Genomic DNA, 12,863 nt, shown 5'->3' with positions numbered 1-12,863 from the left:
AAATTTAGTGCCCGTCGGTTGCTGAGGGAGCTACACATCACTTATACATCTCCCTGGGTGAGCAACGCAAGACTTGTATCTGCATGGCTCTAGAACGGCAACTCGCAAATAGCTTTCAAATGTATCATTTAATCAGTGAAATATTTGAAAAAGAATATCTGGGTGGTGTATATCAAGCACCAGAGGATATTGTTTGACAGACAGTGATGATGTTTCTTGGAGAGCTGCTATGTCACAAAAGTTGTGAAGATTTGTATTTTAGTTGTTGCTGACGTCATCCCATTTCTGCTCTTCCTGATTCTTAAAAACATTCCCCCCAAAATATGGAAGCCAAATGCTCAGTGATTTTTAAGTCATATTGTGGATGTGCAAAATGTGTACGTAGTTGATCTCAAATCCTAACCATCATTACGGTACGGTAATATTGCTGCAAAGCACATAGAAATTGTTTCAATATTTATCTCAACTTGCTTCTTTTTGGGTTTGAGTATAGAATGCTTCAAATATACTGTATAAATTCTTATCAAATTCATAATGAAACCTCAACTATGCTACAGAAAGAACAGCTTAAGAATATTTTTTTGAAAAACAGCTTTTCATCTTGAAAAATTCCTGGAGTTCTAAGCAGCGGCTAAGAAGGAAGATAAAAGTTGTCCCTGTTACAACAGATAAGGTTGAGTTGAGTTTTGAAATTAAAGTTGCCATTTCAGTGTCTTCTAACAAATTAAATACTTAGCTCCTCTTCCCTGAGGTCACTATACTTTATGAGTGGTATGAGAGTAGCTCAAGCTGAGTTACAAGGAACTGGGCAAAGCATACTGGAACATAGTTTTCTGCAACCTGATTTTAGAAGAATACTGCAGGGTCTATATACACCTCACATCAGTAAACTTATAAAAATCTCATGATCTGGCTTTGTCAAAGATTTCAAAAGAGACACATGGTGACTGGCCACCATTTTCTATGAAAACTGAAATCTGCTCTGGCAGAAGCTGGTAAGTACAGTTGTTGCAAGTTACTTCACATGCAACTATGGCATTTCAAATTCACAGTGCTCTGCTTTACTAAGCCTGTTATAAAAGGATATGTTCTAAAAATAATCTCTTCAAAAATGATGCTCCCCCACTCACAGTGGGTGGAAAGGCGGTCCCTTCTGTATTGGATTTTACCAAGGACACAGAAACCAACCAGAAGAAATGCAAATGCTTCAGTGCTATATTTTAAAAACTAAACAGAGTGAGAAACACTCAGAGTTTCAAAGCATTCTCTCCAAATAGTTCACCTATAGCCATCACGAAGCCAGAAACGATTAACAGAGGGTTAGGAATCATGGCTGGGAACTTCCAACATTTCAAAAAGTGTAAGCCTCATATTAATGAACACAGCCTTTTCCTAGGATATCATCTATTCTTTTTTTGTCCTCTTCCCCTTCCCTTTGACAAACATCAGAAACAAGGAAAATACATAAAGAAACACATGATGAATTAAAAAATTATCCCTTATGAGAAGATCTCAATTTGCACCATTTGCTTTACAAACATCATAAAACATTTCAGCTGCCTGATTCAAGTGAGCAGAATTTAGACAAATCTCTTCTCCAATTAACATAAGTGAAGAAGAGTTATTCTGTGCAGAGCTGCACTAGGCTGACTAGCCTCAGAGAAAATGGGCACTAACTGATAACAGAAAAAAAGGGAAATAGCTGAGAGAGAGAGAGATATGGGACCCTGTACTAACCCTATACTAAGGTAACTTAAGAATATTTTGTAATAGTTGGTTTTCTCTTGTTTGCTTTGTTATACTTTAGTATTTACTCCAGAGCAAAAATGGTCTGGGAGAACATGCTCTGAAGAACCACTTATCAAGCTTACTACTCTGTGAGTGGAAGAAATTATGTCATAAAGAAGTGGCAAGAAAGGCCCTTCCATAAAATTTAAAACAGCAGCCCTTATTTAAAGTATGGATTTAAATAAGGCAATATATTAGTCTAACTCTTGCTTCCCTGCCCTCTGACCTCAAATTCATGAATAATTCTTATTCTGTAGCATAATTGTACTGAAGATTACATATATTTCAGTGACATATGACACATATCCCTTAATGGAGGAGGTTATCTTTTTGTCCATGATGGCAAAAGATGTCTTTTAATTCCTTCTCAAAGTGCATTTAAAAAAAATTAATTTCCAAACAGTCCAGATGATGCAGTCAGACCCATTTTTTACCAGTCTCATTAGCTATTAATTATGCCTACGTTTGTCTGCTGCTTTACACTGACATTTGTCAGGAGTGTATTTTTTCTTTTCACATTCTTTTTCCTTTTGGGGAGGTTGAGGGGTTTTTTTGTTGTTGTTTGGATTTGGGTTTTTGTTTTTTTGTTCTTATTTTGTTTTTTGTTCTCATGAGGGTATTTTAGAGCCATAAAGCATCAGTCTAATTTAGAGCATGGTGTCAGGAGGGCTGGGATTGCTATCAGATAAGGACGTGAAGGCACTTCCTTTGCAGAATGCATACGTTTCATTTATGTAACTTCTTTAAAAAAGACTGTGCACAGTTTCAATATGAAACCTTTAGTGGTCCTGTTAGCTTACCATAAGAAAACAGCATTATTTCTCAGATATTTTGAGATGGATATCAGCTAGGGGATTTATCCAAATTGGATAAAGGCTGAATATTGACCGAACAGTTTTATGAACTCCCAGAATGCTGAGCTGGACAGTAGTATAAAAAGATTCCAGCAACTCTGCCATAGTTTCAAGATACACTAACGAAATTTTAGTCACCAATAATTGACTCTTACCATAGACAGAGATTACAAAATAAATAGAAGCTACTTAAACTCTGAAGTTCTCATGCTAAGTAAGCACAACTGTGCCTTTTGCCTTCAAGAAACCCATCTAATGGGCACAGCTTAATTAATTTTTATTTTATTTTTAAATATTCAACACTAATGAACAGCACGTTCAATTTAAAACATCAGGATACTTGGTTCTTTATTCACTTACCTTAAGAACTCAGTGTGGAGTGGTAAATATGTGGTTTTATACAGTTATGAAAAAGCTCAACATCATACTTCAGTAGTTTGTAATAAAAAACTGTGCTACCTCCTTAAATACATTGCTCTGGCATAACTCTTCAGTTCTATCATTAATTCAAAGTTACAGTTTCCTAGTACTATTGACTTTTCTTGTGATGTAGTGCCTTTAGCACATAATTGTCTGCAATTAACCTTTTTTAAACAAATGTTAACATCAGAGACATGAATAGTTAAAGGCAGTATCTGCCATGTCTTTTGCTTCCACCAGTTTTAGCACAGAAAACAATCCCACACAGCCAAGCCGAATGTGTCCCAGCTGTGTCTACTCTGTGTCAAGGGCACAGAGTAGATTCCCTAAGCTTTTTTCCCACTACTAAAAATATATTTCAAAATTAGTGCCTTTTACCCCAGACTAACAACAACACACAAGCTACTTCCTAGCAGAAAAAAATACAGTGAGATAAAATGCTGCAGACTTAACGTGAAGCAGTCACTAAAATGAGCTGAATTTCATAAGCATCTAACCGTTAGGAATACAGAAGACAAAGCATGACTAGCGTTACTTCAGGAAAATATTAAAATTAGATTTTAACACAAAACCCTCCAAGAAACAAAAATTAATGTCCCCAAATCTACATTTGCTAACTGTTAAGATGCACTTTCAGCTTGCCCTCCTGTCAGTCTTGAGTAGCGAGGTGAGGGCAGTTCTCATCAGAAAGGTGTTAAGTTTGTTTTAGTATGTCAAAAGTATACTGTTAACTGCTATGAAGATCAAAATGTCTTTTTAACTCCCAGAGACACATACAGCACAAGTAGATGCCATTTATATTTTGTCTCAAAGCAACATACTCAGATACCCATTTAGCTCTACAGAGGTGAGTTCCTGGGGAAAGGAGAAATATAAGACCATAAGCTATACTCAGAGTTAATGTCTATTCAATATATAATCTAAATACCTTCCCAGTATAACCTGCAAGGTTACCACAAGTAAAAGTGACACCTGAATCTCAGAAGCCAAACACTGAGTACCAATGCAATTTAAAGAACTTCAAAATGGCCATAAGCATTTTGTTTTGGTTTATCTTGAATAGACCACACTAAAGATTCCATAATTTACTTTTATCACCAAGCCTTTAAAAAACAGCTAAAGCACAATCCTTGCCTCCTCCACCCTCTGCTTCCCAATCAAGACTCTCGTGAAGTCAGCTAGCTTACTTTTTCGGACTCCATTGTTCACATCTCTGCTATTTCAGCCCACAAAGACTCTATTATCACTCTGTCATATTTGTATTAGGGTGGCACTGACAATGCTGCTGTTCTACTTGCTGTATGAATTCAGAAAGAAACAAAAAACACACCCCAACTGCCTTCTTCAAAGGTCTTAACAAACCTTGATGTTCATTATGCAATTGCTTACACAGAACGTAATTCCCAAACAACATTTTGTACATTACAATAAATTCAGATGAGATTTAACAAGATTTTAAAAAACAACAACAAAAAATTAGGGCAGTGACCAAAACAACAGTACTGCAGACCCCAGTTTAACAAAGAAAGCAAATACATGCATACATCAGGCCATACACAGAAAGCAGATTTGTGTGACCTTGCAAAAATTCTTTACACAGACTGTTAGAAAATCTATAGGTTACAGTCAGGTAGCTCTGTAGTTAAAGGTGCTTAGTAATATTTGGTAACCTCAAAGAACAGCCTTCTTATTCCTTACTTTTTAGAAAGCATAGCGTTAAAGAGCATAGAAATATTATTTTATTTGCAAATCCTATGATTTAAAGAAAAAGATAACAAGTGTGTGAAGATCTGAGGGCAATAGTGCATTCATTTATGCTTGCCTGGTACGCAGTGTCACCTTGCAAATAATAAAAAAAATATCCAAAATAGGCTGGAGAACATACTATCCTCAGCTTAAACTGCTATGCAAAGCACACATCAGGGGGACATATTATGCAAGGGACAGCCAACTTGCTCCCATTATTATTAACAAAAATCAAGCAGCTAACACCCTGCCTCAAAGCCTTATCCCTCAGTGACAAAGAAAAGTGTTAATGATAGCTCCAACTGCTAGATTTTTCTTTTAAATTGTCAATATCTGAAACTGTTCTCCACTTTCAATCAATACAGTACAAACTAAAGTAATGCTCCAAGATTTAAGAACTGCTCACTTGTTTTCCATGGTGCTGAACACCCTCCTGTGTTCAGGAAAGTACTAGTACTTCAGGAAAAGCCCAGCGTGCACAGGAAAAGTAACTCCCAAAGACTGTTGCTAAGTACCTGTGGCTTCTTGAGAGTATCTGACCAACTGAAGAGATAGAGGCTCACAAGACACTCAAGACTGTTTCCACTCTTTTTGTGTCAAAGCAAAAGATGACAGAACTTTCCTTAAAAATTGACGAAAACCAGCCATTACATTAGACAAAGATAAACTGTAAATTATTGACATTTTAGGCAGCATGTGAGGAATCAAAGGGATGGAACCTAAAACCGGTCAACTTAGATTGAAGCAACCACAAACTGAACCAACCAAGTTTTTGATACTAGTCTCAAAAAGGCAGCACTAGAAGCTGAAGCTAGCTCAGGGTCTCTTCGTGGACAGCCATCAAAGTTTGATTTTGCAGCTCTGAGGTGAGAACAAACTTTTCCAAGACAAAATGAACAACTTCTCTTCATTCCCAGAAGAGCTAGGAACATTCACATTATATTTTTCCCTCCTAATTAGATAGTTACTAACAATCCCTACAATGTGTCTCAAAAAGTCATAATACAATTTTAAAAGTCAGTATAAATGACCAGTATTTTACCCCTACCTGTCCTTTCTGTGAACTTTCACACTAGTAAGAAGACTTAAAAGTCAAGCACATTTGAACACTAAGCATGTGAAGGACATTTAGTGGGATTTCCTTGCTTCCAGAATTTACTTACTCTCACCTGAGCATTTTAAGTACCTCTCTGAGTTAGCATCTGTTTACATACTTCCAAATCCAGGGACAACCACCTAGACAAGAGAGGCTGAGTTTGAAGAAGTCCTTTGCTTCTTAAGGGCCTGAAACTGCAGTAAGTAGCTTGCAGCAGCAATCCTTTAGAGACATTTCTACACAGTGACGAGTGCAATGAGAATTGATAAATCCCCTTACTGAGCAACCTGTTCTAAGCAGGTAAGGAGAAATTTGAAGGTTTTCAAAAGTCTTAATTATGCTTCTCCTGTTTGGGCCTGCATTTTCTTTTCTGATTTCCATGTACACATCATTTTATAGACTAACTTTCTATTTCATAGCCAGAAAAGAGACATCTTGACACTCAAGAAAGAAGACCAGAGTTGAAAGGTAAATTGCCACACAAAAAAATTACTAAAAAACACATACTCAGAAGTCTTACAGAGAAAACTAGAATATCTGACAACAACAAAACTACTGAAAGGCAAAGTTGACTCCCATCTGGTTAATGAAAATGTCTTCTGTCCTAGGCTCTAATTGCTTGTAGACCAGCCACTGAACAAACTCCCAACTCCCGTTTGTTTTTTTGTTTGATGAAGCTATGCTTGAGTACCTTATATATCTGAATAAAATTTCTTCAGGAATTGAGCCTGCACTCTGATAAGGTACATAACATTTTGTAGAAAAACAATATGCTAAAAACACTTTGGCCTCACAGAAAAACAAAACATATCACTTAATCTTTTTAGGGAATGTGAGCCCACAGGGCAAGGAATAGAGAAAACAGACATAACGGCAGGCAGCTGTTTAAAGTGTTGTCTCTGTATGGCTGAAATTTTTTCAGTCACTGCAAGACAGCAGAAGTTTTATTAAACCTTTTGCTGCTGACCTCTGCTGTAGCTTCTCGGGAGCTGACAGAGAACCAGGATATTCTACCAGAGCATTAGCATTTCAAAAGGTACCTACACCTCTTGCCCAGCACAGCACAGCACAGAAGCATTAATCAGACAGAGCAGAAGATGAATGTGCATACAAAATGAGACCTGGGCTCTATTTGATGCTGAGTAACCTTTACCAAAAAGCACACTCACTTTCATCAGACTAACTCAAGGGAGTATTCTCCCATTTCTACACAATTTAGCTCTACAATGCACAACCCTATTTCACTTTCTGGAGCTTGTGATTTAGACAATAACATTGCAAAGTTTAATGGAAATTTTTGTAAGGTTACTACTAACTGCAAAGGTAAAAGGTAGACCTCCAGAGCTCCAGGTGGGAAAGTGTTCAGTATACCAGTGTCCCTGTCTTCAGTGGGCTGTAGCACTACAGCTGCACATGGCTTCTGCAGCTGACAGAGAAGTCCTTCTCACTTTAATCCTCATCTCATCCTTCTCAGCATCAACACCTCTGCAGAGTCAAAGTACGAGTACGGATGCTGTAGTTAGCAAAATCAGCAGGTTTCCCATTGTGAATACACACAAGTGTTTCTGTCTCTCTCAAGTAAGATTAGAAACATTTCAAACAATCATTTTTGTGAGCATAGCTGCAATTAAAATGCCTCTGATAAAATTCTAATTAAAGAATAAAAAGCTCTTTTATAGTTAACTGACATATGGATGAAATTAAGAAACAAAATAAAGTTGTAACTCTCCTGTATAAATAAATCTGCTTTCTGATTACTACTTGATGTACTCAGTTTAAATAGTTTTTCTATCAATGTTTTATTTGTTCTATGTTTTCTAAGGGGCAAACAAATACTTTCTGCTCTTTTCTTCTGTAAAACATTTGAACTGATACAATAAACAGGTAAGTTCATACCTATGTTCTGCACCTCAGTAGGTGCAAAAGGATGTATGGTTGACAGTGATTTGCTGGACCTGAAGTTTTATTTCTTTCTAGTGTTCATTAGTGAACAAGCCAATGCAAATATAATGAAACCTAGTAACATAAGGAAAGCTAAGGCAATGCCACTTTGGCCATTATACAGGCCATCTGCTTTCCCAAAGACTGACTCTCCTGAGTGCAAGGAAACATGCTAATCCTGCTGTTAACATCTTCCTTTAGCTTTGTTGCAGCCAGATTCCTCCTCCTGGCAGACTGCACAGCTTCCAATATCCCCTCAAGAAAAGGGGAGAAAGCAATTATAAAGCCATGATATCCAGTGTAATGTTGGAAAACATTCCCTAGGAGTAAAAAACCTGAATTTTGCACTAGCCAAAGTTTCCTGCCAGACCCTGGAGTCCTTATTTTCCAGAGTTTCCTTTGCCCCCGAAAGTGCCAGCTGTCAGAGATACTCAGAAGGTACAACTGATTCCCATCTTCAGCTACTGTTTAATGCTAGAGTAACTCACCAGCTGCTAACTAAGCCAAGAAAACTTACAGAAGTTGAGGATCTAGTTTATATTAATTATTTCATAACTTAACCCACAGCTGTTAAAACCATGAAGAAAGCCATCTCATCTCAGATCTTAGCTCATACCTGTGGAGTGGCTACTAAGTCCATAGTGCACTCATTTGACCTACTGATACTTCACTTGCAGCTTATTAAACAAATTTTACCAAGGAAATACCTATCCTAAGCACAATGTACAATCACTTTCATAACAACCACAGGAGTCCGTGATGATTTTTATTTCTAGTCCCGACTTAGCAGTCCTAACTCTCAAGAAAGAACTAACACCAAATACATCAAGGCAGCAAGATGTCAAAGTCTGCAAACAACGCTTCCTTCAGACCACATTAGGTACCACCTACCACTGCAAAGTCTTAACTACAGAAATCACTAACAAACACTAGGAATTTGCACCCATGTGCTAAAATCCTTACTAGGTGCCAGTCCTTCAAAACCACAGATGTACAGCCTCAGCCAGCACATGTAACCAGCAACTCTCCTCTCTGGGGAGAGGTAAGTTCTGCATCAGCTCCATCTGAAACCAGCACAGTTGCATGCAACACAGCTGGTGAGTCAGAATCCACAAGGAGTTCAACACAGAATTCAAGTTCAGAGGCAAATTCAAGCTTATATTCAGACTTTGCAGACCAGAAGAGGCTGTAAAATTAATTTATTATATTTTACTACATTTAAAACTAAGCAATTTTCCAAATAATCTTTGCTAACACAAAATAAACCAACAAAACAATAGAAGAAAGTACAATCATGACCAAGAAAAATCTCATGTTCTCATGTTAGAGAACATGAGCCAGACCTTCAGCATTTAGTTTACTGCCACTTCCCAAAAGATTAAAGTATTTAGAGCACAAATGATAGCATTTAGGTAACTACCTACCTGACAAATAGCAAATCCAGGCAGGTCAATGTATAGATTCAGTGCTTATTCATAAATGGCATTCATAAATAGCAATCCCAGAAAAAACTGCACACACAACCAAGGCATTAGAAACATTATAAATGTACCCATAATATTACAGAGCTCTCTATTCTCAATATCTCCTTTTGCCAATCCTTCTTCTTTCCCTTTCTTTGTCTATGTGGGTTAAAAACACTCTCAGACAGAAAATACCTCATTCTGGATAAGTAGCACATAGTCCAAAGAGACCCTATCTTGAGCCCTGTACAAGTAATTGTCTACCAAATAGAGCAGCTGAAAAAAACTATTAATGTAAACTGTGGTGCTGTTGGTGCCCTGCTTATTATAAGAAATTTCTAACAGTACACCTTGTATCAACTCCATAATTTATTTAAATTTATTTATTTAAAAAGTATATATTTATAAAACACTTAACTGCTATCCTACCGAGTTCTATTACTGTCATTACCACTTTCATTTAACCTTTTATTAAATTTCAACACACTAATTAACTTTCCTTATAGAATCAGAAATAGATCTTAAAGACACAGATCTACCTATAAATAATACAAATGTGATGATGAGCTCTTATTAAAAGCTATTCCCTTTGTATATTTGTATAGCAGTTGTTCCTCAGGGAAGACACACAGTGGTCTGATATCCCTGCTGCCATCTACAGCCATTTACACTATGAGTAAGGCGAGGAGAACTCTGAGCAGATGCAGCATTGGAAATGCTTTAGAAAAGACTGGACACGGAACAGTTGAGAATCAGACACTGAATTAGTGTGTACTGAGATGCTCTAAGAGTAGCCCGAAGACCATGACAGGTGACATGTCTAACTGTCATTAGAGATGTCATTTAATAGAAGAATGAGGTTCTGGATGACAGCGTGGCCCATTCCTCAGTGTAAAATTCACTACTAGATAATTTTTCTACACATTTTAATACCAGCAGGCCATTAATTCATAGGTTAATAAGTTTTTGAAAAATGTGTTAAGTTGGGAGAGGTAGACTCATCTGCCTGATTATGAATTAAGAGACTTATATTTTAAATGGAATGACAGAAAACCACTCACTGAAGTTACTTTAGTAATTGACCTCAGAAAGAAATGGAAAGTCCTCTTGAAGATAACAGAGAATATTTCATTGTAAGCAAACCTACCACCTAGGTTGTTAAACACCTGGTTAAGCTCAGATGCAAAAGAAGCCTGCATCAGCCAGTTACGGACAGTCAGCTAGTAACAAATAGGAATTTGTACTTATATTCAGATATAAAAAAGCACAAAGATTTTGGACCATTCCCACTTTCAAATTCAGTTCCATGCATTCTAGGTGATGCGGCACATCTCTACGTGGCAATGGCTACTGCAGTTGAAACTTTGCCAGTGTTTGGAAATCCCATCACCACTGTTTTTGGTAACATGGCTCCCTAACTTTCTAAAACACCATCTCTCATACCTAGGTCCATGATAGAAAGGGAGGTGGTGAACACAAATTCCCCTCTCAGAGCTGTGGTATCACAGACGGGTCCAAGGCCCAAGAAGGGGAGGCTGGAGCCGTCAATGAGCCAGTGCAGCTTTTCCAGAGGCCAGACTGTGGAATCAATGAGCCATTTCTTTTCAGCTCCACTCCTGGTTGATGCTGGTACACGGAAGAGCTGATGTAAGGTAGAAGAATTCACAGAATTTTGCAAAATGTACATTCCTAGATGCATGCCTTTGCTTTCTCTAGCCGAAGAATTAGTAAGACAAGAGGAGTTTTCCCCATTCCTTTCTGTCACAAGATGGCAAAAATAGTTTACAAATGCAGCCTTCAGATTAAACAGAAAATTTGAATAATTAAAACTACTTTTAAAACACAGAAGTAAGGAATTAAAGCTACAACCCATGCTTTTGAGATTAAAATCAATCACTCTTCAGAGATAATAGAGCAGAGCAAGCCAGTGTGTGAAGGTCTGAATCAGCTGATTTACAATGATGATTGGGAAAAAAAAATAAAGAAAAACCTACATTTTGATTGACAACATTTCTGTGGCCCTGTGCCAAGGGCCTGTCTAATACACTTGAACATGCTGAAATTTTAAACCCCAGAAGCAGAGGAACTAAAAGGGAATTTTTGATGAGCTCTTAACCAGGGTCATGAACACGACTGTATTTCTGCTGGTGCAACTGAAAGAAGTCAACATTTGCCATGGCTCTTCCAGTGTGAACGTGGCAAAGAAATCACTTTCTGCTCCGAGTAAAATTGAGATCCTGCACAACACAGATGGCATCACACTCCTGATGAAAGCCCTCTTTAGAATGTCAGGAATGCTATTAGAGTTCTTGAAACCACTCCTGAAGTGTATTATGATAACATACATGCATGACAGAGATGATCACTTAATCCCTTCTGTCATAGGCAAGTTGGAGAATCAAAATTACACTCACACCCATGGGTATTTTATAATAGAATATGAAATAAAATACTAAATTTGCAGATTATTTTGTCTTTGCCTCATGGTACTGTATTATGCACCAAATATTCCTGGCCTCTCATTCATTACTATTTAATTACAACAGAATACCTTTCTTTCAGACTTAATTAACCTGTGAAAGGAGTTTTTGACCTTGGAACCCTCCTCCACAATTGCAATGTGCTGTTAGAATATTGCTGTGCCAGGAAACACTTGTTTAATGCTGAAATCTAATGAAATGCACAGGATTTTATGAGGAAAACACAAAATATGAGAACCCTGTATATGGTCAATTAATGAACAAGAACTAGAGCATATAAATTAGAATCGCAAATTGATACTAGTTCAACATTAAAAGATGCCACAGGAGTTTCCCCAGAGGACAGGCTCATTACCGTAAACGTGACTCTCACTATGGGACAGTGAAGAGGGAGTAAGGACACAGGAGGGATTTGCCTATGTAACTCCTATTTGTTTAAGCAAGATGAAGCTCAAGTGCCCCATCAAGCCCAATGACAGTCTGTCACAGCTGCAGCACCTGTCTTTATCAGAAATTGCTGTTCAATCTGAAACACTTTGACTTTAAAAGGAAATCAGAGAGTAGTAACCTTTTCACAAGATGAGAGACAACCGCAGCCCATGCAGTTGCTTTCATTGTTTCGCTGCAGACTTTCAAATGATGGATCAATGTGGGCCCTTTGTGCCAATCAGAGTGGATGTTTGCAGAGGGGGTACGGGTTCAGTAACTCACTTGCTAGCAACATTAACTTTTCAAAACAGATTCTTCATCCTGAGAATTCCCGCTGAGAGCTAATGCCCCTGTCACAGAATCACAGAATAACCAGGTTGGAAGAGACCCACCAGATCATCGAGTCCAACCATTCCTATCAAACACTAAAGCATGCCCCTTAGCACCTCGTCCACCCATGCCTTAAGCACCTCCAGGAAAGGTGAATCAACCAACTCCCTGGGTAGCCCGTTCCAGTGCCCAATGACCCTTTCTGTGAAAAATTTTTTCCTAATGTTCAGCCTAAATCTCCCCTGGCGGAGCTTGAGACCATTCCCTCTTGTCCTGTCCCCTGTCACTTGGGAGAAGAGGCCAGCACCCTCCTCTC

At 37.9% G+C, this 12,863-nt stretch overlaps 1 protein-coding gene across 3 annotated transcripts in view; it reads right to left on the bottom strand.

Moving 5' to 3' along the window:
* Positions 1–12,863, bottom strand: part of TPK1 (thiamin pyrophosphokinase 1) — a 293,667-nt gene that overhangs the window by 152,003 nt on the left and 128,801 nt on the right. The window lies entirely within an intron of this gene.

This window comes from Phaenicophaeus curvirostris, chromosome 6, assembly GCF_032191515.1.
Source record: "Phaenicophaeus curvirostris isolate KB17595 chromosome 6, BPBGC_Pcur_1.0, whole genome shotgun sequence".
Taxonomy (NCBI): domain Eukaryota; kingdom Metazoa; phylum Chordata; class Aves; order Cuculiformes; family Cuculidae; genus Phaenicophaeus; species Phaenicophaeus curvirostris.
This window is presented reverse-complemented; position numbering and strand designations above follow the sequence as displayed.